Raw genomic sequence first — 22,500 nt, forward strand, 5'->3', positions numbered from 1 at the left:
AGCAGGGTCGGGCCTGGTTAGTACTTGGATGGGAGACCGCCTGGGAATACCAGGTGCTGTAAGCTTTTTCATTTTTTTTGATCATATGTTTTTTTTATCATATAGAGACATATTCACATGTCCAAAAATTCAGCCAGAATCAAGGGCATGACATCTTTAAAAGGCCCCTGTCTGCACACAATAATGGCTTACGGCCATACCACCCTGAACACGCCCGATCTCGGAAGCTAAGCAAGGTCAGGCCTGGTTAGTACTTGGATGGGAGACCGCCTGGGAATACCAGGTGCTGTAAGCTTTTTCATTTTTTTGATCATATGTTTTTTTTTTTTCATATAGAGACATATTCACATGTCCAAAAATTCAGCCAGAATCAAGGGCATGACATCTTTAAAAGGCCCCTTTCTGCACACAATAATGACTTATGGCCATACCACCCTTAACACGCCCGATCTCGTCCGATCTCGGAAGCTAAGCAGGGTCGGGCCTGGTTAGTACTTGGATGGGAGACCGCCTGGGAATACCAGGTGCTATAAGCTTTTTCATTTTTTTGATCATATGTTTTTTTTTTTCATATAGAGACATATTCACATGTCCAAAAATTCAGCCAGAATCAAGGGCATGACATCTTTAAAAGGCCCCTTTCTGCACACAATAATGGCTTACGGCCATACAACCCTGAACTCGTCCGATCTCAGAAGGTAAGCAGGGTCGGGCCAGGTTAGTACTTGGATGGGAGACAGCCTGGGAATACCAGGTGCTGTAAGCTTCTTCATTTTTTTGATCATATGTTTTTTTTTTTTTATCATATAGAGACATATTCACATGTCCAAAAATTCAGCCAGAATCAAGAGCATGACATCTTTAAAAGGCCCCTTTCTGCACACAATAATGGCTTATGGCCATACCACCCTGAACTCGTCCGATCTTGGAAGCTAAGCAGGGTGGGGCCTGGTTAGTACTTGAATGGGAGACCGCCTGGGAATACCAGGTGCTGTAAGCTTTTTCATTTTTTTGATCATATGTTTTTTTTTATCATATAGAGACATATTCACATGTCCTAAAATTCAGCCAGAATCAAGGGCATGACATCTTTAAAAGGCCCCTTTCTGCACACAATAATGGCTTACGGCCATACAACCCTGAACTCATCCAATCTTGGAAGCTAAGCAGGGTCGGGCCTGGTTACTAGTTGGATGGGAGACTGCCTGGGAATACCAGGTGCTGTAAGCTTTTTCATTTTTTTGATCATGAGTTTTTTTTTTATCATATAGAGACATATTCACATGTCCAAAAATTCAGCCAGAATCAAGGGCATGACATCTTTAAAAGGCCCCTTTCTGCACACAATAACAGCTTATGGCCATACCATCCTGAACACGACCGTTCTCGTCCGATCTCGGAAGCTAAGCAGGGTCGGGCCTGGTTAGTACTTGGATGGGAGACCGCCTGGGAATACCAGGTGCTGTAAGCTTTTTAATTTTTTTGATGATATGTTTTTTTTATCATATAGAGACATATTCACATGTCCAAAAATTCAGCCAGAATCAAGGGCATGAGATCTTTAAAAGGCCCCTGTCTGCACACAATAACAGCTTACGGCCATACCACCCTGAACACGCCTGATCTCGTCCGATCTCGGAAGCTAAGCAGGGTCGGGCCTGGTTAGTACTTGGATGGGAGACCGCCTGGGAATACCAGGTGCTGTAAGCTTTTTCATTTTTTTGATCATATGTTTTTTTTTTATCATATAGAGACATATTCACATGTCCAAAAATTCAGCCAGAATCAAGGGCATAACATCTTTAAAAGGCCCCTGTCTGCACACAATAATGGCTTACGGCCATACCACCCTTAACACGCCCGATCTCGTCCCATCTCGGAAGCTAAGCAGGGTCGGGCCTGGTTAGTACTTGAATGGGAGACCGCCTGGGAATACCAGATGCTGTAAGCTTTTTTTATTTTTTTGATCATATGTTTTTTTTATCATAGAGAGACATATTCACATGTCCACAAATTCAGCCAGAATCAAGGGCATGACATCTTTAAAAGGCCCCTGTCTGCACACAATAATGGCTTACGGCCATACCACCCTGAACACGCCCGATCTCGTCCGATCTCGGAAGCAAAGCAGGGTCGGGCCTGGTTAGTACTTGGATGGGAGACCACCTGGGAATACCAGGTGCTGTAAGCGTTTTCATTTTTTTGATCATATGTTTTTTTTTATCATATAGAGACATATTCACATGTCCAAAAATTCAGCCAGAATCAAGGGCATGACATCTTTAAAAGGCCCCTGTCTGCACACAATAATGGCTTATGGCCATACCACCCTGAACACGCCTGATCTTGTCCGATCTCGGAAGCTAAGCAGGCTAGTGCCTGGTTAGTACTTGGATGGGAGACCGCCTGAGAATACCAGGTGCTGTAAGCTTTTTCATTTTTTTGATCATATGTTTTTTTTTTATCATATAGAGACATATTCACATGTCCAAAAATTCAGCCAGAATCAAGGGCATGACATCTTTAAAAGGCCCCTTTCTGCACACAATAACAGCTTACGGCCATACCACCCTTAACACGCCCGATCTCGTCCGATCTCGGAAACTAAGTAGGGTCGTGCCTGGTTAGTACTTGGATGGGAGACCGCCTGGGAATACCAGACGCTGTAAGCTTTTTCATTTTTTTGATCATATGTTTTTTTTTTATCATATAGAGACATATTCACATGTCCAAAAATTTAGCCAGAATCAAGGGCATGACATCTTTAAATGGCCCCTTTCTGCACACAATAATGGCTTACGGCCATACCACCCTGAACACGCCCAATCTCGTCCGATCTCGGAAGCTATGCAGGGTCGGGCCTGGTTAGTACTTGGATGGGAGACCGCCTGGGAATACCAGGTGCTGTAAGCTTTTTCATTTTTTTGATCATATGTTTTTTTTTTATCATATAGAGACATATTCACATGTCCAAAAATTCAGCCAGAATCAAGGGCATAACATCTTTAAAAGGCCCCTGTCTGCACACAATAATGGCTTACGGCCATACCACCCTTAACACGCCCGATCTCGTCCCATCTCGGAAGCTAAGCAGGGTCGGGCCTGGTTAGTACTTGAATGGGAGACCGCCTGGGAATACCAGATGCTGTAAGCTTTTTTTATTTTTTTGATCATATGTTTTTTTTATCATAGAGAGACATATTCACATGTCCACAAATTCAGCCAGAATCAAGGGCATGACATCTTTAAAAGGCCCCTGTCTGCACACAATAATGGCTTACGGCCATACCACCCTGAACACGCCCGATCTCGTCCGATCTCGGAAGCAAAGCAGGGTCGGGCCTGGTTAGTACTTGGATGGGAGACCACCTGGGAATACCAGGTGCTGTAAGCGTTTTCATTTTTTTGATCATATGTTTTTTTTTATCATATAGAGACATATTCACATGTCCAAAAATTCAGCCAGAATCAAGGGCATGACATCTTTAAAAGGCCCCTGTCTGCACACAATAATGGCTTATGGCCATACCACCCTGAACACGCCTGATCTTGTCCGATCTCGGAAGCTAAGCAGGCTAGTGCCTGGTTAGTACTTGGATGGGAGACCGCCTGAGAATACCAGGTGCTGTAAGCTTTTTCATTTTTTTGATCATATGTTTTTTTTTTATCATATAGAGACATATTCACATGTCCAAAAATTCAGCCAGAATCAAGGGCATGACATCTTTAAAAGGCCCCTTTCTGCACACAATAACAGCTTACGGCCATACCACCCTTAACACGCCCGATCTCGTCCGATCTCGGAAACTAAGTAGGGTCGTGCCTGGTTAGTACTTGGATGGGAGACCGCCTGGGAATACCAGACGCTGTAAGCTTTTTCATTTTTTTGATCATATGTTTTTTTTTTATCATATAGAGACATATTCACATGTCCAAAAATTTAGCCAGAATCAAGGGCATGACATCTTTAAATGGCCCCTTTCTGCACACAATAATGGCTTACGGCCATACCACCCTGAACACGCCCAATCTCGTCCGATCTCGGAAGCTATGCAGGGTCGGGCCTGGTTAGTACTTGGATGGGAGACCGCCTGGGAATACCAGGTGCTGCAAGCTTTTTCATTTTTTTGATCATATGTTTTTTTTTATCATATAGAGACATATTCACATGTCCAAAAATTCAGCCAGAATCAAGGGCATGACATCTTTAAAAGGCCCCTTTCTGCACACAATAATGGCTTACGGCCATACCACCCTGAACACGCCCGATCTCAGAAGCTAAGCAGGGTCGGGCCTGCTTAGTACTTGGATGGGAGACCGCCTGGGAATACCAGGTGCTGTAAGCTTTTTCATTTTGTTTGATCATATGTTTTTTTTTATCATATAGAGACATATTCACATGTCCAAAAATTCAGCCAGAATCAAGGGCATGACATCTTTAAAAGGCCCCTTTCTGCACACAATAATGGCTTACGGCCATACCACCCTGAACAAGCCCGATCTCGTCCGATCTCGGAAGCTAAGCAGGGTCGGGCCTGGTTAGTACTTGGATGGGAGACCGCCTAGGAATACCAGGTGCTGTAAGCTCTTTCATTTTTTTTGATCATATGTTTTTTTTATCATATAGAGACATATTCACATGTCCAAAAATTCAGCCAGAATCAAGGGCATGACATCTTTAAAAGGCCCCTTTCTGCACACAATAATGGCTTACGGCCATACCACCCTGAACAAGCCCGCTCTCCTCCGATCTCGGAAGCTAAGCAGGGTCGGGCCTGGTTAGTACTTGGATGGGAGACCGCCTGGGAATACCAGGTGCTGTAAGCTCTTTCATTTTTTTTGATCATATGTTTTTTTTATCATATAGAGACATATTCACATGTCCAAAAATTCAGCCAGAATCAAGGGCATGACATCTTTAAAAGGCCCCTTTCTGCACACAATAATGGCTTAAGGACATACCACCCTGAACTCGTCCGATCTCGGAAGCTAAGCAGCGTCTGGCCTGGTTAGTACTTGGATGGGAGACCGCCTGGGAATACCAGGTGCTGTAAGCTTTTTCATTTTTTTTGATCATATGTTCTTTTTTTATCATATAGAGACATATTCACATGTCCAAAAATTCAGCCAGAATCAAGGGCATGAGATCTTTAAAAGGCCCCTGTCTGCACACAATAATGGCTTACGGCCATACCACCCTGAACACGCCTGATCTCGTCCGATCTCGGAAGCTAAGCAGGGTAGGGCCTGGTTAGTAGTTGGATGGGAGACCGCCTGGGAATACCAGGTGCTGTAAGCTTTTTCATTTTTTTGATCATATGTTTTTTTTTTTATCATATAGAGACATATTCACATGTCCAAAAATTCAGCCAGAATCAAGGGCATAACATCTTTAAAAGGCCCCTGTCTGCACACAATAATGGCTTACGGCCATACCACCCTTAACACGCCCAATCTCGTCCCATCTCGGAAGCTAAGCAGGGTCGGGCCTGGTTAGTACTTGAATGGGAGACCGCCTGGGAATACCAGATGCTGTAAGCTTTTTTTATTTTTTTGATCATATGTTTTTTTTATCATAGAGAGACATATTCACATGTCCACAAATTCAGCCAGAATCAAGGGCATGACATCTTTAAAAGGCCCCTGTCTGCACACAATAATGGCTTACGGCCATACCACTCTGAACACGCCCGATCTCGTCCGATCTCGGAAGCTAAGCAGGGTCGGGCCTGGTTAGTACTTGGATGGGAGACCACCTGGGAATACCAGGTGCTGTAAGCGTCTTCATTTTTTTGATCATATGTTTTTTTTTTATCATATAGAGACATATTCACATGTCCAAAAATTCAGCCAGAATCAAGGGCATGACATCTTTAAAAGGCCCCTTTCTGCACACAATAACAGCTTACGGCCATACCACCCTTAACACGCCCGATCTCGTCCGATCTCGGAAACTAAGTACGGTCGTGCCTGGTTAGTACTTGGATGGGAGACCGCCTGGGAATACCAGACGCTGTAAGCTTTTTCATTTTTTTGATCATATGTTTTTTTTTTATCATATAGAGACATATTCACATGTCCAAAAATTTAGCCAGAATCAAGGGCATGACATCTTTAAAAGGCCCCTTTCTGCACACAATAATGGCTTACGGCCATACCACCCTGAACACGCCCGATCTCGTCCGATCTCGGAAGCTATGCAGGGTCGGGCCTGGTTAGTACTTAGATGGGAGACCGCCTGGGAATACCAGGTGCTGTAAGCTTTTTCATTTTTTTGATCATATGTTTTTTTTTTATCATATAGAGACATATTCACATGTCCAAAAATTCAGCCAGAATCAAGGGCATGACATCTTTAAAAGGCCCCTTTCTGCACACAATAACAGCTTACGGCCATACCACCCTTAACATGCCCGTTCTCGTCAGATCTAGGAAACTAAGTAGGGTCGTGCCTGGTTAGTACTTGGATGGGAGACCGCCTGGGAATACCAGACGCTGTAAGCTTTTTCATTTTTTTGATCATATGGTTTTTTTTTATCATATAGAGACATATTCACATGTCCAAAAATTTAGCCAGAATCAAGGGCATGACATCTTTAAAAGGCCCCTTTCTGCACACAATAATGGCTTACGGCCATACCACCCTGAACACGCCCCTTTTGCTGTCAGAGTTTGTGTGGTGCTGAAGGAGAGCTGACGTGTCAGTACTGAGCAGGACAGCTGGACTAATTTGTTTGTTTTTTGGATGCGCTTTGGATTTATTTAAATACCTCAGATTGTGAGTGAATGTCCCCCAGCAGTCACTGACTGTTAGGGGGATCGTTTTTCTTTTCACCTTTTTTTCCTGTTTTTTTTCCACAATTTTGTGAAGAATTTTTGTTTTTTGTGAATGTTTGCTCGTATGTCGCGAGCAAACTCACACGGACGGATCACAAAGATGACAGGACCACGGACTGGAGAGATGGAAAAAGGAAAAGAGAACGGACAACAACGTGAACAAACAAACATGGCACTGAAACAAAGGAATGGATTAAACGACAACGAGAAGAACGACGGACAAAAAGGACGGATGAAAACGGCAAATGAAACAGGGAACGGAATGGATGACGGAGAGAGAGGAAGAGAGAGGAGCGGAGGGCTGATTGCTCCGCATGCAGAGAATGGGAGAGGTGGCGAGAGAGCAGAAAAAGAGGAAGCAAAAGTGTCTTTTGAGAGAAAACTAACACTAAACATTGAAATGGTGGGAGACAAAGTTCCTCTAAATCACGTCATGAGCAACATAAAAATGATCTGTGGGGGCCTGCTGGCGTGCAGAACCCTGGGACCTGAAAAACTGGAGGTGACGGTGAGCAACATTAAAGGAAAGGAAAGGCTGCTGGATGGATTTAAAATCGGAGAGACCAGAGTCGTGGCGAGAGAACTAAATAATGATGAGCTGGTGGTGTCTTTTTTAAACCTGCCAGCGTATATCACAGATGAAGAAATAGTTTGGAAGCTGACGGGATGGGGAGTGAAACCGACATCACCAATAAAACGCAGAATGTGGCCTGGAACAATGATAGCTGACGGAACGAGGTTTGTCCGGGTCAGATTTAATGACCAGGTACAGTCACTCCCTTACTCCACAAAGTTTAACACTGTGATGGGGAACGAATACTTTAGAGTAATACATGATAGACAACAAAAAGTGTGCAGGATGTGCATCCAGCCGGGACACATCCTGAGAGAGTGTCCAGAATTTATGTGCCACAACTGTGGGGTGCAGGGACACTTTGCGCGAGAGTGCAGCGCGAACAGCACAAAATGCACAAACTGTAAAAAAAGAGAAAATGAATGTGAGTGTGAGAACGGAGAGGAAAGCAAGAACGAGGTGGAGGAGGTGTACGAGGATGAAGACGAGGCGGAGGAGGTGTACGAGGAGGAGGCGGAGGAGAAGGAGGTGATCGGAGCAAGCAGGAAGGAGATCAGAGAAGACGAGAACAGTGACGGAGAAATGGAGCAGAGCGGAGAGAGCGGAGGAGAACGGGCGTCAGAGTGCGAGCTGGAGACGCCGGAGCTGGCTGGAGAGGGAGGACAGCAGAAGCAGCGAAAAACGAGCGAGAGAGGGAAAAAAGGAGACGGAAGGGACGTGGCAGAAGACCCGGGGGTAAGCATGAGCACAGAGGGGAGGGAGATGCCTGAGAGTGGTGTTGGACAGGCGGGAGGGAGAAAAATCACGCTAAATAATACGGGTAAAAGCACCAGTCCCAATGAAACGGACAGCGAAATGGATGTGAGTGAACTGGCGAGTGCGCAAAAAAGACTAAGTCTTGGACAACGAAAAAAGTTGGTGAAAAAATTGAAATGTAAGGACAAATAATGACTGACAATAACCCCTGTAAATCCGTTTTTTTTGTTTTTATTTTTATGATAATGGCCTTTAATTTATTTTCGATAAACGTGAATGGACTAAGGAACAAAGAAAAAAGACATGCGATTCTTTCCTTGCAGAATGACGTTTTGTGCCTGCAGGAGACCAGGTGGGATGATTCCCTGGTGGAAGACATAAAAAAAGACTTTGTGGGCCATATTTTCTGCTCCAATGGCACGTCGAGGGCGAGAGGAGTGGCGGTTTTAGTCAAAACGGGTCGGGTAACAGGGGTAAATTTGGTTTATGGAGACAAAGAAGGAAGAATAATAGTAATAGACTGTGTGTATGAAACGAAAAATATAAGAATCATAAATATATATGCACCGAATGGAGAAAAAGAAAGGAAAACATTCTTCATTGCAATAAGCAAATGGTGGGAAAGGAATTGTATAATAATCGGTGACTTTAATGTGGCGATGACACCCACCGATGTGTCAAAAAATAATGTGTTTAAGGGGGATGTGAGCAGGGGGACACTTAAAGATATAATGATAACGAAACAATGCATTGATATTTGGAGATTGCTACATCCATGGGAGAGGGTGTTCTCCAGGAGACAAATTGTACTGAATAGATTAAAACAATCTAGAATAGATTATGCTTTGGTGACATGCGAGGTAGTGAGGTGGATTAAAGAAGTTGAATATAAAACTAATATGTGGAGCGATCACGCTGGAATAGAAATCACGTTTAGAAAAGAAACAAATGTACGTAAAGGAGGGATATGGTGCTTTAATGCAAGCTTGCTGGATGATGGAATGTTTGTGAAAAGTATGGAAAGATTGTTGAATGATGTGGGATATGAGTGGAATGAGAGTGAAGATATGAATGTGTGGTGGGATAGTGTAAAAGTCAGAATTAAAAAAAAGTGTATCAATTATAGTAAAGAGAAAAAGTGGAGAGAAAATAGAAAGGAAGAGAATTTGAGAAAACAACTAAGTGAGGAAATAGCATCGCTTGACAGTGTAGATAATGTAGATGTCGAAAAATACATACATTTAAAAGAACAGTTGGGAGTGATTGAACTTAAAAAGAGTAGGGGTGCAGCCATTAGGAGTAAAATACAATATATGTATGAGGGGGAGAGGAGTACAGCCTTTTTTTTAGGTCTGGAAAAACAAAAACAAAAAAGAACAGAAATAAACGAATTATTAAATGAAGCAGGTAAAAGTGTGACAGATAAAAAGGGAATTTTAGAAATAGTAAAGGGCTATTATGAAAGCCTGTTTTCGAGACAGGAGTGTGATAGCGTGAGTGTGAACAGAGCTTTGGGTGCCTTAAAGAAAAAACTAAGCGAGGACGATAAAATGTGGTGTGATTGTGAGTTTACAGAGGGAGAAATCAGAAGTGCTTTAGAGGGGTTAAACAAAAACAAAAGTCCTGGGAGCGATGGCCTAACTGCGGAATTCTACCAAGCTTTCAAAGAGCAGCTGGTGCCCTTGGTGAACAAATTGAGTAAATATATGGAAAAAGTGAAACATATACCAAAAAGTTTAGGGGAAGGGGTGGTTACTATTTTTTACAAAAACAAGGGGGACAATAAAAATCTGGACAACTACAGACCAATCAGCCTACTCAACACAGACTACAAAATCATAGCGAAAACAATAGCCAATAGAATCAGGGAGGTAATAGGAACAATCATAGAACAAACACAATCATACAGTATACCAAACAGAGACATAGCAGACTCAATCATTTCAATAAAACAGACGGTCAGGGATATGGAAGGGGAGGGGGGAATATGGCTAGGGATTGATTTAAATAAAGCTTTTGACAGAGTAGATCACGGGTTCATGGGGAAGGTGTTAGAGAAGTTTGGATTCGGGGAGAGAATGAGAGAATGGATAAATATGTTGTATACAGGAGCGGAAAGCAAGATAAAATGTAACGGGGAACTAACTGATTCTTTTAAAATATCAAGGTCAGTGAGACAAGGATGTCCGATGTCAGCGCTGTTGTACAGCTTGGTAGCAGAGCCGCTGGCAGCACTGATATCGGAAGACGTAAACATAAAAGGTATAGGTAAGGAAAACGTAAAAATAATACAGTATGCAGATGACGTGAATATAATGGTAAAAGGAGAGGAGGATATAGAATTGATATTAAAACATGTACAAACTTATGAAAGAGCATCTGGGGCAAAAGTAAATGAAAATAAGTCAGAAATTATGTTACTAGGTAAGGAATCCAATCTAGTTAATAAGTGGGGATTTAAAACGGTGTGTGAGAGAAGAAAAGTGTTGGGAGTGAATATGGGGAAAAATGAGAATGAATGTGATGATGTAACATGGAAAGAGGTGGTGGGTAAAATTAAAAAAACATTGAATTTGTGGAAAGCGAGGGGTCTATTGTTGAGAGGAAGGGTAGCCGTAACAAATGCTCTCGTGTTGTCCAAAGTGAATCATGCGCTGAGTACTTGTACGCTTCCGGACTGGGCCTTTAAGGAGATTTCAAAGACCATTAGGGACTTTATTTGGAAAAACAAAGCAGCGAGTATAGCTCACAAAACAATAATAGGGGCTAAAGATCAGGGGGGGCTAGCTTTGATTGATTTACTTACAAAAAAAGTAGCACTAAGAGTCAAATTGATAGGCAAATTTATGGACCAGAACCGGAACGTAGTTTGGAAAAACCACTTCAAACAATATCTGTGCAGTTTTGGACTCTACAACGAGGACAACCTGTACCAGATCAATAACCCGGATTCATTTAAACACTTGCCACGGTTTTTCCAGGAAGTACTCAGTGCGTGGTATCAGGTTTCATCCTGGACTGTACCAGAGTGCGGAACGAGAGGGTCAGTGCTACGACTGCCCTTCCTCTCGAGCCCGTATTTTAAAAATGGGGAGAGGGTAATTAAGTGTGAAGCTATGTCGAAAGCGGGATATATTAGAATAAGGGATTTACTGAACTGTGGGGGGGATTTTGATTTACAAATGGTGGTGAGGGGTTTAAAAAATAAAGGGTGTGTGTGCAGAAAGGATGTGATTGAGAGAGTGTTTGCAAATGTAAAATTGTCTTTGTCGAGCGAATGGGAAAAATTAATCAAAGAGAAGGAGGGAGTGATGCAGGACGATGTGGGGGGGATCTCCCTGTGCCTAGGGGAGAAGAAACACAACATTACAGATGTCACTACAAAAATTTGGTATAGGTGCGCAATCACACATAGAATACAGAAACCCACATCCGAAGTAAAATGGACAGACACATACCCGGACATAACAAGCAACATGATATGGAAGAACATTAACATTCCGCATACACCACATGCAATATTTGACCTAGATTTCAAACTGAGGCACAGGAGGATCTTCACCTGCATCGTCCTGCATCAGATCCATAAGGAGAGGTATGAAAGAAAGTGTTGTGTATGTGAAAGTACGGATGAGGATTTAATAAATTTGTTTGTTACGTGTGGGGAATTGGTTTATTTTTGGGGAAAAATAAGAGAAATGTTGGGGAAATGCAGTAAGAATGAGTGTTGGAATGAAAGGGGGTGGGAATTGTCGGTGTTGTTGGGGGTGGGAACAAAACAAAAAAATCACAATGTAATGAATATAATTTTGGCTTTTGCAAGAAAAGCGGTTTTTAACAGAAGGAATTATGCACTGTATGAAAGTAAGAAAATGAATGTGTGGAGAATGTTTGTGAATGAATGGAAAGCACATCTTAAATTGTTGTACATAGCGAATGAGAGTGAGTTTGTGAGAATGTTTGTGGAAGGTGCGAATGTGTGTAGAGTAAATGAGGAGGGAATTATGTGGGATGTCTAAATTATTTTGTTTTTGTTTTTTTGGTACGAGGGCTTCTTTTTTGGTCATGGGGAAAATGGGTGATTTGATTTGGTGGTTTTTTTTTTCTGAGTGGTTTTTTGAGAATACTGTGGGGTTTTTGTATGTTTTTGTGGTTTGTTTTCAGAGGGGTGTTTGCTTTGGGGGAGGGACTCAGAAGAGTTGTCATGAGTTGGGGGTATCAGGGGTGGTTTGAGTTTTTTTTCCTGATGCTATGTTTTTATTGTTTTTAGGGTGCCGTTTGCGTCAGAGGGGAGGTTTAATTTAGAGGGTGTATGTATTGTAATAGCATTTGTTGTAAATGATGTGAAAGAATTATAAATGTTTTTGTAATTTTGATAATAAAAGATAAAAAAAAAAAAACACGCCCGATCTCGTCCGATCTCGGAAGCTATGCAGGGTCGGGCCTCGTTAGTACTTGGATGGGAGACCGCCTGTGGAATACCAAATGCTGTAAGCTGTTTCATTTTTTTGATCATATGTTTTTTTTTTTATCATATAGAGACATATTCACATGTCCAAAAATTCAGCCAGAATCAAGGGCATGACATCTTTAAAAGGCCCCTTTCTGCACACAATAATGGCTTACGGCCAAACCACCCTGAATTCGTCCAATCTTGGAAGCTAAGCAGGGTCGGGCCTGGTTAGTACTTGGATGGGAGACCGCCTGGGAATACCAGACGCTGTAAGCTTTTTTTATTTTTTTGATCATATGTTTTTTTTTTATCATAGAGAGACATATTCACATGTCCAAAAATTCAGCCAGAATCAAGGGCATGACATCTTTAAAAGGCCCCTTTCTGCACACAATAACAGCTTACGGCCATACCACCCTTAACACGCCCGATCTCGTCCGATCTCGGAAACTAAGTAGGGTCGTGCCTGGTTAGTACTTGGATGGGAGACCGCCTGGGAATACCAGATGCTGTAAGCTTTTTCATTTTTTTGATCATATGTTTTTTTTGTTTTATCATATAGAGACATATTCACATGTCCAAAAATTTAGCCAGAATCAAGGGCATGACATCTTTAAAAGGCCCCTTTCTGCACACAATAATGGCTTACGGCCATACCACCCTGAACACGCCCGATCTCGTCCGATCTCGGAAGCTATGCAGGATCGGGCCTGGTTAGTACTTGGATGGGAGACCACCTGGGAATACCAGGTGCTGTAAGCTTTTTCATTTTTTTGATCATATGTTTTTTTCTATCATATAGAGACATATTCACATGTCCAAAAATTCAGCCAGAATCAAGGGCATGACATCTTTAAAAGGCCCCTTTCTGCACACAATAATGGCTTACGGCCATACCACCCTGAACACGCCCGATCTCGTCCGATCTTAGAAGCTAAGCAGGGTGGGGCCTGGTTAGTACTTGGATGGGAGACCGCCTGGGAATACCAGGTGCTGTAAGCTTTTTCATTTTTTTTGATCATGTGTTTTTTTTATCATACAGAGACATATTCACATGTCCAAAAATTCAGCCAGAATCAAGGGCATGACATCTTTAAAAGGCCCCTCTCTGCACACAATAATGGCTTACGGCCATACCACCCTGAACACGCCTGATCTCATCCGATCTCGGAAGCTAAGCAGGGTAGGGCCTGGTTAGTACTTGGATGGGAGACCGCCTGGGAATACCAGGTGCTGTAAGTTTTTTCATTTTTTTGATCATATGTTTTTTTTTTATCATATAGAGACATATTCACATGTCCAAAAATTCAGCCAGAATCAAGGGCATAACATCTTTAAAAGGCCCCTGTCTGCACACAATAATGGCTTACGGCCATACCACCCTGAACACGCCCGATCTCGTCCGATCTCGGAAGCTAAGCAGGGTAGGGCCTGGTTAGTACTTGGATGGGAGACCGCCTGGGAATACCAGACGCTGTAAGCTTTTTCATTTTTTTGATCATATGTTTTTTTTTTATCATATAGAGACATATTCACATGTCCAAAAATTTAGCCAGAATCAAGGGCATGACATCTTTAAAAGGCCCCTTTCTGCACACAATAATGGCTTACGGCCATACCACCCTGAACACGCCCGATCTTGTCCGATCTCGGAAGCTATGCAGGGTCGGGCCTGGTTAGTACTTGGATGGGAGACCGCCTGGGAATACCAGGTGCTGTAAGCTTTTTCATTTTTTTGATCATATATTTTTTTTTATCATATAGAGACATATTCACATGTCCAAAAATTCAGCCAGAATCAAGGGCATGACATCTTTAAAAGGCCCCTTTCTGCACACAATAATGGCTTACGGCCATACCACCCTGAACATGCCCGATCTCGTCTGATCTCAGAAGCTAAGCAGGGTCGGGTCTGGTTAGTACTTGGATGGGAGACCGCCTGGGAATACCAGGTGCTGTAAGCTTTTTCATTTTGTTTGATCATATGTTTTTTTTTATCATATAGAGACATATTCACATGTCCAAAAATTCAGCCAGAATCAAGGGCATGACATCTTTAAAAGGCCCCTTTCTGCACACAATAATGGCTTACGGCCATACCACCCTGAACACGCCCGATCTCGTCTGATCTCGGAAGCTAAGCAGGGTCGGGCCTGGTTAGTACTTGGATGGGAGACATCCTGGGAATACCAAGTGCTGTAAGCTTTTTCATTTTTTTTGATCATATGTTTTTTTTATCATATAGAGACATATTCACATGTCCAAAAATTCAGCCAGAATCAAGGGCAAGACATCTTTAAAAGGCCCCTCTCTGCACACAATAATGGCTTACAGCCATACCACCCTGAACACGCCTGATCTCGTCCGATCTCGGAAGCTAAGCCGGGTAGGGCCTGGTTAGTACTTGGATGGGAGACCGCCTGGGAATACCAGGTGCTGTAAGTTTTTTCATTTTTTTGATCATATGTTTTTTTTTTATCATATAGAGACATATTCACATGTCCAAAAATTCAGCCAGAATCAAGGGCATGACATCTTTAAAAGGCGCCTTTCTGCATACAATAATGGCTTACGGCCAAACCACCCTGAACACGCCCGATCTCAGAAGCTAAGCAGGGTCGGGCCTGGTTAGTACTTGGATGGGAGACCGCCTGGGAATACCAGGTGCTATAAGCTTTTTCATTTTTTTTGATCATATGTTTTTTTTATCATATAGAGACATATTCACATGTCCAAAAATTCAGCCAGAATCAAGGGCATGACATCTTTAAAAGGCCCCTGTCTGCACACAATAACGGCTTACGGCCATACAACCCTGAACACGTCCGATCTCGGAAGCTAAGCAGGGTCGGGCCTGGTTAGTACTTGGATGGGAGACCGCCTGGGAATACCAGGTGCTATAAGCTTTTTCATTTTTTTGATCATATGTTGTTTTTTTTTCATATAGAGACATATTCACATGTCCAAAAATTCAGCCAGAATCAAGGGCATGACATCTTTAAAAGGCCCCTTTCTGCACACAATAATGGCTTATGGCCTTACCACCCTGAACACGCCCGATCTCGTCCGATCTCGGAAGCTAAGCAGGGTCGGGCCTGGTTAGTACTTGGATGGGAGACCGCCTGGGAATACCAGGTGCTGTAAGCTTTTTCATTTTTTTGATGATATGTTTTTTTTTATCATATAGAGACATATTCACATGTCCAAAAATTCAGCCAGAATCAAGGGCATGACATCTTTAAAAGGCCCCTGTCTGCACACAATAATGGCTTACGGCCATACCACCCTGAACACGCCCGATCTCGGAAGCTAAGCAAGGTCAGGCCTGGTTAGTACTTGGATGGGAGACCGCCTGGGAATACCAGGTGCTGTAAGCGTTTTCATTTTTTTGATCATATGTTTTTTTTTATCATATAGAGACATATTCACATGTCCAAAAATTCAGCCAGAATCAAGGGCATGACATCTTTAAAAGGCCCCTGTCTGCACACAATAATGGCTTATGGCCATACCACCCTGAACAAACCTGATCTCGTCCGATCTCGGAAGCTAAGCAGGGTAGGGCCTGTTTAGTACTTGGATGGGAGACCGCCTGGGAATACCAGGTGCTGTAAGCTTTTTCATTTTTTTGATCATATGTTTTTTTTTTATCATATAGAGACATATTCACATGTCCAAAAATTAAGCCAGAATCAAGGGCATGACATCTTTAAAAGGCCCCTTTCTGCACACAATAACAGCTTACGGCCATACCACCCTGAACACGCCCCTTTTGCTGTCAGAGTTTGTGTGGTGCTGAAGGAGAGCTGACGTGTCAGTACTGAGCAGGACAGCTGGACTAATTTGTTTCTTTTTTGGATGCGTTTTGGATTTATTTAAATACCTCAGATTGTGAGTGAATGTCCCCCAGCAGTCACTGACTGTTAGGGGGATCGTTTTTCTTTTCACCTTTTTTTCCTGTTTTTTTTCCACAATTTTGTGAAGAATTTTTGTTTTTTTGTGAATGTTTGCTCGTATGTCGCGAGCAAACTCACACGGACGGATCACAAAGATGACAGGACCACAGACTGGAGAGATGGAAAAAGGAAAAGAGAACGGACAACAACGTGAACAAACAAACATGGCACTGAAACAAAGGAATGGATTAAACGACAACGAGAAGAACGACGGACAAAAAGGACGGATGAAAACGGCAAATGAAACAGGGAACGGAATGGATGACGGAGAGAGAGGAAGAGAGAGGAGCGGCGGGCTGATTGCTCCGCATGCAGAGAATGGGAGAGGTGGCGAGAGAGCAGAAAAAGAGGAAGCAAAAGTGTCTTTTGAGAGAAAACTAACACTAAACATTGAAATGGTGGGAGACAAAGTTCCTCTAAATCACGTCATGAGCAACATAAAAATGATCTGTGGGGGCCTGCTGGCGTGCAGAACCCTGGGACCTGAAAAACTGGAGGTGACGGTGAGCAACATTAAAGGAAAGGAAAGGCTGCTGGATGGATTTAAAATCGGAGAGACCAGAGTCGTGGTGAGAGAACTAAATAATGATGAGCTGGTGGTGTCTTTTTTAAACCTGCCAGCGTATATCACAGATGAAGAAATTGTTTGGAAGCTGACGGGATGGGGAGTGAAACCGACATCACCAATAAAACGCAGAATGTGGCCTGGAACAATGATAGCTGACGGAACGAGGTTTGTCCGGGTCAGATTTAATGACCAGGTACAGTCACTCCCTTACTCCACAAAGTTTAACACTGTGATGGGGAACGAATACTTTAGAGTAATACATGATAGACAACAAAAAGTGTGCAGGATGTGCATCCAGCCGGGACACATCCTGAGAGAGTGTCCTGAATTTATGTGCCACAACTGTGGGGTGCAGGGACACTTTGCGCGAGAGTGCAGCGCGAACAGCACAAAATGCACAAACTGTAAAAAAAGAGAAAATGAATGTGAGTGTGAGAACGGAGAGGAAAGCAAGAACGAGGTGGAGGATGTGTACGAGGATGAAGACGAGGCGGAGGAGGTGTACGAGGAGGAGGCGGAGGAGAAGGAGGTGATCGGAGCAAGCAGGAAGGAGATCAGAGAAGACGAGAACAGTGACGGAGAAATGGAGCAGAGCGGAGAGAGCGGAGGAGAACGGGCGTCAGAGTGCGAGCTGGAGACGCCGGAGCTGGCTGGAGAGGGAGGACAGCAGAAGCAGCGAAAAACGAGCGAGAGAGGGAAAAAAGGAGACGGAAGGGACGTGGCAGAAGACCCGGGGGTAAGCATGAGCACTGAGGGGAGGGAGATGCCTGAGAGTGGTGTTGGACAGGCGGGAGGGAGAAAAATCACGCTAAATAATACGGGTAAAAGCACCAGTCCCAATGAAACGGACAGCGAAATGGATGTGAGTGAACTGGCGAGTGCGCAAAAAAGACTAAGTCTTGGACAACGAAAAAAGTTGGTGAAAAAATTGAAATGTAAGGACAAATAATGACTGACAATAACCCCTGTAAATCCGTTTTTTTTGTTTTTATTTTTATGATAATGGCCTTTAATTTATTTTCGATAAACGTGAATGGACTAAGGAACAAAGAAAAAAGACATGCGATTCTTTCCTTGCAGAATGACGTTTTGTGCCTGCAGGAGACCAGGTGGGATGATTCCCTGGTGGAAGACATAAAAAAAGACTTTGTGGGCCATATTTTCTGCTCCAATGGCACGTCGAGGGCGAGAGGAGTGGCGGTTTTAGTCAAAACGGGTCGGGTAACAGGGGTAAATTTGGTTTATGGAGACAAAGAAGGAAGAATAATAGTAATAGACTGTGTGTATGAAACGAAAAATATAAGAATCATAAATATATATGCACCGAATGGAGAAAAAGAAAGGAAAACATTCTTCATTGCAATAAGCAAATGGTGGGAAAGGAATTGTATAATAATCGGTGACTTTAATGTGGCGATGACACCCACCGATGTGTCAAAAAATAATGTGTTTAAGGGGGATGTGAGCAGGGGGACACTTAAAGATATAATGATAACGAAACAATGCATTGATATTTGGAGATTGCTACATCCATGGGAGAGGGTGTTCTCCAGGAGACAAATTGTACTGAATAGATTAAAACAATCTAGAATAGATTATGCTTTGGTGACATGCGAGGTAGTGAGGTGGATTAAAGAAGTTGAATATAAAACTAATATGTGGAGCGATCACGCTGGAATAGAAATCACGTTTAGAAAAGAAACGAATGTACGTAAAGGAGGGATATGGTGCTTTAATGCAAGCTTGCTGGATGATGGAATGTTTGTGAAAAGTATGGAAAGATTGTTGAATGATGTGGGATATGAGTGGAATGAGAGTGAAGATATGAATGTGTGGTGGGATAGCGTAAAAGTCAGAATTAAAAAAAAGTGTATCAATTATAGTAAAGAGAAAAAGTGGAGAGAAAATAGAAAGGAAGAGAATTTGAGAAAACAACTAAGTGAGGAAATAGCATCGCTTGACAGTGTAGATAATGTAGATGTCGAAAAATACATACATTTAAAAGAACAGTTGGGAGTGATTGAACTTAAAAAGAGTAGGGGTGCAGCCATTAGGAGTAAAATACAATATATGTATGAGGGGGAGAGGAGTACAGCCTTTTTTTTAGGTCTGGAAAAACAAAAACAAAAAAGAACAGAAATAAACGAATTATTAAATGAAGCAGGTAAAAGTGTGACAGATAAAAAGGGAATTTTAGAAATAGTAAAGGGCTATTATGAAAGCCTGTTTTCGAGACAGGAGTGTGATAGCGTGAGTGTGAACAGAGCTTTGGGTGCCTTAAAGAAAAAACTAAGCGAGGACGATAAAATGTGGTGTGATTGTGAGTTTACAGAGGGAGAAATCAGAAGTGCTTTAGAGGGGTTAAACAAAAACAAAAGTCCTGGGAGCGATGGCCTAACTGCGGAATTCTACCAAGCTTTCAAAGAGCAGCTGGTGCCCTTGGTGAACAAATTGAGTAAATATATGGAAAAAGTGAAACATATACCAAAAAGTTTAGGGGAAGGGGTGGTTACTATTTTTTACAAAAACAAGGGGGACAATAAAAATCTGGACAACTACAGACCAATCAGCCTACTCAACACAGACTACAAAATCATAGCGAAAACAATAGCCAATAGAATCAGGGAGGTAATAGGAACAATCATAGAACAAACACAATCATACAGTATACCAAACAGAGACATAGCAGACTCAATCATTTCAATAAAACAGACGGTCAGGGATATGGAAGGGGAGGGGGGAATATGGCTAGGGATTGATTTAAATAAAGCTTTTGACAGAGTAGATCACGGGTTCATGGGGAAGGTGTTAGAGAAGTTTGGATTCGGGGAGAGAATGAGAGAATGGATAAATATGTTGTATACAGGAGCGGAAAGCAAGATAAAATGTAACGGGGAACTAACTGATTCTTTTAAAATATCAAGGTCAGTGAGACAAGGATGTCCGATGTCAGCGCTGTTGTACAGCTTGGTAGCAGAGCCGCTGGCAGCACTGATATCGGAAGACGTAAACATAAAAGGTATAGGTAAGGAAAACGTAAAAATAATACAGTATGCAGATGACGTGAATATAATGGTAAAAGGAGAGGAGGATATAGAATTGATATTAAAACATGTACAAACTTATGAAAGAGCATCTGGGGCAAAAGTAAATGAAAATAAGTCAGAAATTATGTTACTAGGTAAGGAATCCAATCTAGTTAATAAGTGGGGATTTAAAACGGTGTGTGAGAGAAGAAAAGTGTTGGGAGTGAATATGGGGAAAAATGAGAATGAATGTGATGATGTAACATGGAAAGAGGTGGTGGGTAAAATTAAAAAAACATTGAATTTGTGGAAAGCGAGGGGTCTATTGTTGAGAGGAAGGGTAGCCGTAACAAATGCTCTCGTGTTGTCCAAAGTGAATCATGCGCTGAGTACTTGTACGCTTCCGGACTGGGCCTTTAAGGAGATTTCAAAGACCATTAGGGACTTTATTTGGAAAAACAAAGCAGCGAGTATAGCTCACAAAACAATAATAGGGGCTAAAGATCAGGGGGGGCTAGCTTTGATTGATTTACTTACAAAAAAAGTAGCACTAAGAGTCAAATTGATAGGCAAATTTATGGACCAGAACCGGAACGTAGTTTGGAAAAACCACTTCAAACAATATCTGTGCAGTTTTGGACTCTACAACGAGGACAACCTGTACCAGATCAATAACCCGGATTCATTTAAACACTTGCCACGGTTTTTCCAGGAAGTACTCAGTGCGTGGTATCAGGTTTCATCCTGGACTGTACCAGAGTGCGGAACGAGAGGGTCAGTGCTACGACTGCCCTTCCTCTCGAGCCCGTATTTTAAAAATGGGGAGGGGGTAATTAAGTGTGAAGCTATGTCGAAAGCGGGATATATTAGAATAAGGGATTTACTGAACTGTGGGGGGGATTTTGATTTACAAATGGTGGTGAGGGGTTTAAAAAATAAAGGGTGTGTGTGCAGAAAGGATGTGATTGAGAGAGTGTTTGCAAATGTAAAATTGTCTTTGTCGAGCGAATGGGAAAAATTAATCAAAGAGAAGGAGGGAGTGATGCGGGACGATGTGGGGGGGATCTCCCTGTGCCTAGGGGAGAAGAAACACAACATTACAGATGTCACTACAAAAATTTGGTATAGGTGCGCAATCACACATAGAATACAGAAACCCACATCCGAAGTAAAATGGACAGACACATACCCGGACATAACAAGCAACATGATATGGAAGAACATTAACATTCCGCATACACCACATGCAATATTTGACCTAGATTTCAAACTGAGGCACAGGAGGATCTTCACCTGCATCGTCCTGCATCAGATCCATAAGGAGAGGTATGAAAGAAAGTGTTGTGTATGTGAAAGTACGGATGAGGATTTAATACATTTGTTTGTTACGTGTGGGGAATTGGTTTATTTTTGGGGAAAAATAAGAGAAATGTTGGGGAAATGCAGTAAGAATGAGTGTTGGAATGAAAGGGGGTGGGAATTGTCGGTGTTGTTGGGGGTGGGAACAAAACAAAAAAATCACAATGTAATGAATATAATTTTGGCTTTTGCAAGAAAAGCGGTTTTTAACAGAAGGAATTATGCACTCTATGAAAGTAAGAAAATGAATGTGTGGAGAATGTTTGTGAATGAATGGAAAGCACATCTTAAATTGTTGTACATAGCGAATGAGAGTGAGTTTGTGAGAATGTTTGTGGAAGGTGCGAATGTGTGTAGAGTAAATGAGGAGGGAATTATGTGGGATGTCTAAATTATTTTGTTTTTGTTTTTTTGGTACGAGGGCTTCTTTTTTGGTCATGGGGAAAATGGGTGATTTGATTTGGTGGTTTTTTTTTCTCAGTGGTTTTTTGAGAATACTGTGGGGTTTTTGTATGTTTTTGTGGTTTGTTTTCAGAGGGGTGTTTGCTTTGGGGGAGGGACTCAGAAGAGTTGTCATGAGTTGGGGGTATCAGGGGTGGTTTGAGTTTTTTTTCCTGATGCTATGTTTTTATTGTTTTTAGGGTGCCGTTTGCGTCAGAGGGGAGGTTTAATTTAGAGGGTGTATGTATTGTAATAGCATTTGTTGTAAATGATGTGAAAGAATTATAAATGTTTTTGTAATTTTGATAATAAAAGATTAAAAAAAAAAAAAAAAACACGCCTGATCTCGTCCGATCTCGGAAGCTAAGCAGGGTATGGCCTGGTTAGTACCTGGATGGGAGACCGCCTGGGAATACCAGGTGCTGTAAGTTTTTTCATTTTTTTGATCATATGTTTTTTTTTTATCATATAGAGACATATTCACATGTCCAAAAATTCAGCCAGAATCAAGGGCATGACATCTTTAAAAG

General features: G+C 42.3%; 28 non-coding genes and 15 pseudogenes across 28 annotated transcripts in view; all 43 read left to right on the top strand.

Moving 5' to 3' along the window:
- LOC132968634 (5S ribosomal RNA) overlaps positions 1-65 on the top strand; it is a 119-nt gene extending 54 nt beyond the window's left edge. The window contains exon 1 of the ribosomal RNA XR_009671268.1: positions 1-65. This exon is cut by the window's left edge and continues 54 nt beyond it. This is a non-coding gene — a ribosomal RNA (5S ribosomal RNA).
- Positions 66-186: 121 nt separating this feature from the next.
- On the top strand, positions 187-295 carry LOC132968657 (5S ribosomal RNA; annotated as a pseudogene).
- Positions 296-417: 122 nt separating this feature from the next.
- LOC132968723 (5S ribosomal RNA) lies at positions 418-536 on the top strand. Its single transcript, XR_009671310.1, has one exon. It is a non-coding gene; the product is annotated as a 5S ribosomal RNA (ribosomal RNA).
- Positions 537-657: 121 nt separating this feature from the next.
- LOC132968684 (5S ribosomal RNA) lies at positions 658-766 on the top strand (annotated as a pseudogene).
- Positions 767-891: 125 nt separating this feature from the next.
- LOC132968669 (5S ribosomal RNA) lies at positions 892-1,000 on the top strand (annotated as a pseudogene).
- A 121-nt stretch (positions 1,001-1,121) lies between these two features.
- Positions 1,122-1,230, top strand: LOC132968686 (5S ribosomal RNA; annotated as a pseudogene).
- Positions 1,231-1,352: 122 nt separating this feature from the next.
- LOC132968638 (5S ribosomal RNA) lies at positions 1,353-1,471 on the top strand. Its single transcript, XR_009671272.1, has one exon. It is a non-coding gene; the product is annotated as a 5S ribosomal RNA (ribosomal RNA).
- A 120-nt stretch (positions 1,472-1,591) lies between these two features.
- On the top strand, positions 1,592-1,710 carry LOC132968652 (5S ribosomal RNA). The gene has a single exon (XR_009671281.1). It is a non-coding gene; the product is annotated as a 5S ribosomal RNA (ribosomal RNA).
- Positions 1,711-1,832: 122 nt separating this feature from the next.
- On the top strand, positions 1,833-1,951 carry LOC132968642 (5S ribosomal RNA). The gene has a single exon (XR_009671275.1). It is a non-coding gene; the product is annotated as a 5S ribosomal RNA (ribosomal RNA).
- Positions 1,952-2,072: 121 nt separating this feature from the next.
- On the top strand, positions 2,073-2,191 carry LOC132968698 (5S ribosomal RNA). The gene has a single exon (XR_009671286.1). It is a non-coding gene; the product is annotated as a 5S ribosomal RNA (ribosomal RNA).
- Positions 2,192-2,312: 121 nt separating this feature from the next.
- On the top strand, positions 2,313-2,431 carry LOC132968645 (5S ribosomal RNA). The gene has a single exon (XR_009671278.1). It is a non-coding gene; the product is annotated as a 5S ribosomal RNA (ribosomal RNA).
- A 122-nt stretch (positions 2,432-2,553) lies between these two features.
- On the top strand, positions 2,554-2,672 carry LOC132968649 (5S ribosomal RNA; annotated as a pseudogene).
- Positions 2,673-2,794: 122 nt separating this feature from the next.
- Positions 2,795-2,913, top strand: LOC132968632 (5S ribosomal RNA). The gene has a single exon (XR_009671265.1). It is a non-coding gene; the product is annotated as a 5S ribosomal RNA (ribosomal RNA).
- Positions 2,914-3,035: 122 nt separating this feature from the next.
- On the top strand, positions 3,036-3,154 carry LOC132968643 (5S ribosomal RNA). The gene has a single exon (XR_009671276.1). It is a non-coding gene; the product is annotated as a 5S ribosomal RNA (ribosomal RNA).
- Positions 3,155-3,275: 121 nt separating this feature from the next.
- On the top strand, positions 3,276-3,394 carry LOC132968699 (5S ribosomal RNA). Its single transcript, XR_009671287.1, has one exon. It is a non-coding gene; the product is annotated as a 5S ribosomal RNA (ribosomal RNA).
- Positions 3,395-3,515: 121 nt separating this feature from the next.
- On the top strand, positions 3,516-3,634 carry LOC132968646 (5S ribosomal RNA). The gene has a single exon (XR_009671279.1). It is a non-coding gene; the product is annotated as a 5S ribosomal RNA (ribosomal RNA).
- Positions 3,635-3,756: 122 nt separating this feature from the next.
- Positions 3,757-3,875, top strand: LOC132968650 (5S ribosomal RNA; annotated as a pseudogene).
- Positions 3,876-3,997: 122 nt separating this feature from the next.
- Positions 3,998-4,116, top strand: LOC132968640 (5S ribosomal RNA). Its single transcript, XR_009671273.1, has one exon. It is a non-coding gene; the product is annotated as a 5S ribosomal RNA (ribosomal RNA).
- Positions 4,117-4,237: 121 nt separating this feature from the next.
- On the top strand, positions 4,238-4,346 carry LOC132968660 (5S ribosomal RNA; annotated as a pseudogene).
- A 122-nt stretch (positions 4,347-4,468) lies between these two features.
- LOC132968725 (5S ribosomal RNA) lies at positions 4,469-4,587 on the top strand. Its single transcript, XR_009671312.1, has one exon. It is a non-coding gene; the product is annotated as a 5S ribosomal RNA (ribosomal RNA).
- Positions 4,588-4,708: 121 nt separating this feature from the next.
- On the top strand, positions 4,709-4,827 carry LOC132968637 (5S ribosomal RNA). The gene has a single exon (XR_009671271.1). It is a non-coding gene; the product is annotated as a 5S ribosomal RNA (ribosomal RNA).
- Positions 4,828-4,948: 121 nt separating this feature from the next.
- Positions 4,949-5,057, top strand: LOC132968692 (5S ribosomal RNA; annotated as a pseudogene).
- A 123-nt stretch (positions 5,058-5,180) lies between these two features.
- On the top strand, positions 5,181-5,299 carry LOC132968711 (5S ribosomal RNA). The gene has a single exon (XR_009671299.1). It is a non-coding gene; the product is annotated as a 5S ribosomal RNA (ribosomal RNA).
- A 123-nt stretch (positions 5,300-5,422) lies between these two features.
- LOC132968654 (5S ribosomal RNA) lies at positions 5,423-5,541 on the top strand (annotated as a pseudogene).
- A 121-nt stretch (positions 5,542-5,662) lies between these two features.
- On the top strand, positions 5,663-5,781 carry LOC132968675 (5S ribosomal RNA). The gene has a single exon (XR_009671283.1). It is a non-coding gene; the product is annotated as a 5S ribosomal RNA (ribosomal RNA).
- A 122-nt stretch (positions 5,782-5,903) lies between these two features.
- LOC132968659 (5S ribosomal RNA) lies at positions 5,904-6,022 on the top strand (annotated as a pseudogene).
- A 122-nt stretch (positions 6,023-6,144) lies between these two features.
- LOC132968721 (5S ribosomal RNA) lies at positions 6,145-6,263 on the top strand. Its single transcript, XR_009671308.1, has one exon. It is a non-coding gene; the product is annotated as a 5S ribosomal RNA (ribosomal RNA).
- A 122-nt stretch (positions 6,264-6,385) lies between these two features.
- Positions 6,386-6,504, top strand: LOC132968671 (5S ribosomal RNA; annotated as a pseudogene).
- A 6,283-nt stretch (positions 6,505-12,787) lies between these two features.
- LOC132968674 (5S ribosomal RNA) lies at positions 12,788-12,896 on the top strand (annotated as a pseudogene).
- A 123-nt stretch (positions 12,897-13,019) lies between these two features.
- Positions 13,020-13,138, top strand: LOC132968647 (5S ribosomal RNA). Its single transcript, XR_009671280.1, has one exon. It is a non-coding gene; the product is annotated as a 5S ribosomal RNA (ribosomal RNA).
- A 125-nt stretch (positions 13,139-13,263) lies between these two features.
- Positions 13,264-13,382, top strand: LOC132968738 (5S ribosomal RNA). The gene has a single exon (XR_009671324.1). It is a non-coding gene; the product is annotated as a 5S ribosomal RNA (ribosomal RNA).
- A 121-nt stretch (positions 13,383-13,503) lies between these two features.
- LOC132968735 (5S ribosomal RNA) lies at positions 13,504-13,622 on the top strand. Its single transcript, XR_009671321.1, has one exon. It is a non-coding gene; the product is annotated as a 5S ribosomal RNA (ribosomal RNA).
- Positions 13,623-13,743: 121 nt separating this feature from the next.
- On the top strand, positions 13,744-13,862 carry LOC132968663 (5S ribosomal RNA). Its single transcript, XR_009671282.1, has one exon. It is a non-coding gene; the product is annotated as a 5S ribosomal RNA (ribosomal RNA).
- A 122-nt stretch (positions 13,863-13,984) lies between these two features.
- On the top strand, positions 13,985-14,103 carry LOC132968722 (5S ribosomal RNA). Its single transcript, XR_009671309.1, has one exon. It is a non-coding gene; the product is annotated as a 5S ribosomal RNA (ribosomal RNA).
- Positions 14,104-14,225: 122 nt separating this feature from the next.
- On the top strand, positions 14,226-14,344 carry LOC132968741 (5S ribosomal RNA). The gene has a single exon (XR_009671327.1). It is a non-coding gene; the product is annotated as a 5S ribosomal RNA (ribosomal RNA).
- A 121-nt stretch (positions 14,345-14,465) lies between these two features.
- Positions 14,466-14,584, top strand: LOC132968633 (5S ribosomal RNA). Its single transcript, XR_009671267.1, has one exon. It is a non-coding gene; the product is annotated as a 5S ribosomal RNA (ribosomal RNA).
- Positions 14,585-14,706: 122 nt separating this feature from the next.
- Positions 14,707-14,825, top strand: LOC132968636 (5S ribosomal RNA). Its single transcript, XR_009671270.1, has one exon. It is a non-coding gene; the product is annotated as a 5S ribosomal RNA (ribosomal RNA).
- Positions 14,826-14,946: 121 nt separating this feature from the next.
- LOC132968731 (5S ribosomal RNA) lies at positions 14,947-15,065 on the top strand. Its single transcript, XR_009671317.1, has one exon. It is a non-coding gene; the product is annotated as a 5S ribosomal RNA (ribosomal RNA).
- A 122-nt stretch (positions 15,066-15,187) lies between these two features.
- LOC132968662 (5S ribosomal RNA) lies at positions 15,188-15,296 on the top strand (annotated as a pseudogene).
- Positions 15,297-15,417: 121 nt separating this feature from the next.
- LOC132968670 (5S ribosomal RNA) lies at positions 15,418-15,526 on the top strand (annotated as a pseudogene).
- A 122-nt stretch (positions 15,527-15,648) lies between these two features.
- On the top strand, positions 15,649-15,767 carry LOC132968710 (5S ribosomal RNA). The gene has a single exon (XR_009671298.1). It is a non-coding gene; the product is annotated as a 5S ribosomal RNA (ribosomal RNA).
- A 121-nt stretch (positions 15,768-15,888) lies between these two features.
- Positions 15,889-15,997, top strand: LOC132968661 (5S ribosomal RNA; annotated as a pseudogene).
- A 121-nt stretch (positions 15,998-16,118) lies between these two features.
- On the top strand, positions 16,119-16,237 carry LOC132968733 (5S ribosomal RNA). Its single transcript, XR_009671319.1, has one exon. It is a non-coding gene; the product is annotated as a 5S ribosomal RNA (ribosomal RNA).
- Positions 16,238-22,500: the final 6,263 nt, after the last annotated feature.

Source organism: Labrus mixtus, unplaced genomic scaffold (assembly GCF_963584025.1).
Source record: "Labrus mixtus unplaced genomic scaffold, fLabMix1.1 SCAFFOLD_185, whole genome shotgun sequence".
Taxonomy (NCBI): domain Eukaryota; kingdom Metazoa; phylum Chordata; class Actinopteri; order Labriformes; family Labridae; genus Labrus; species Labrus mixtus.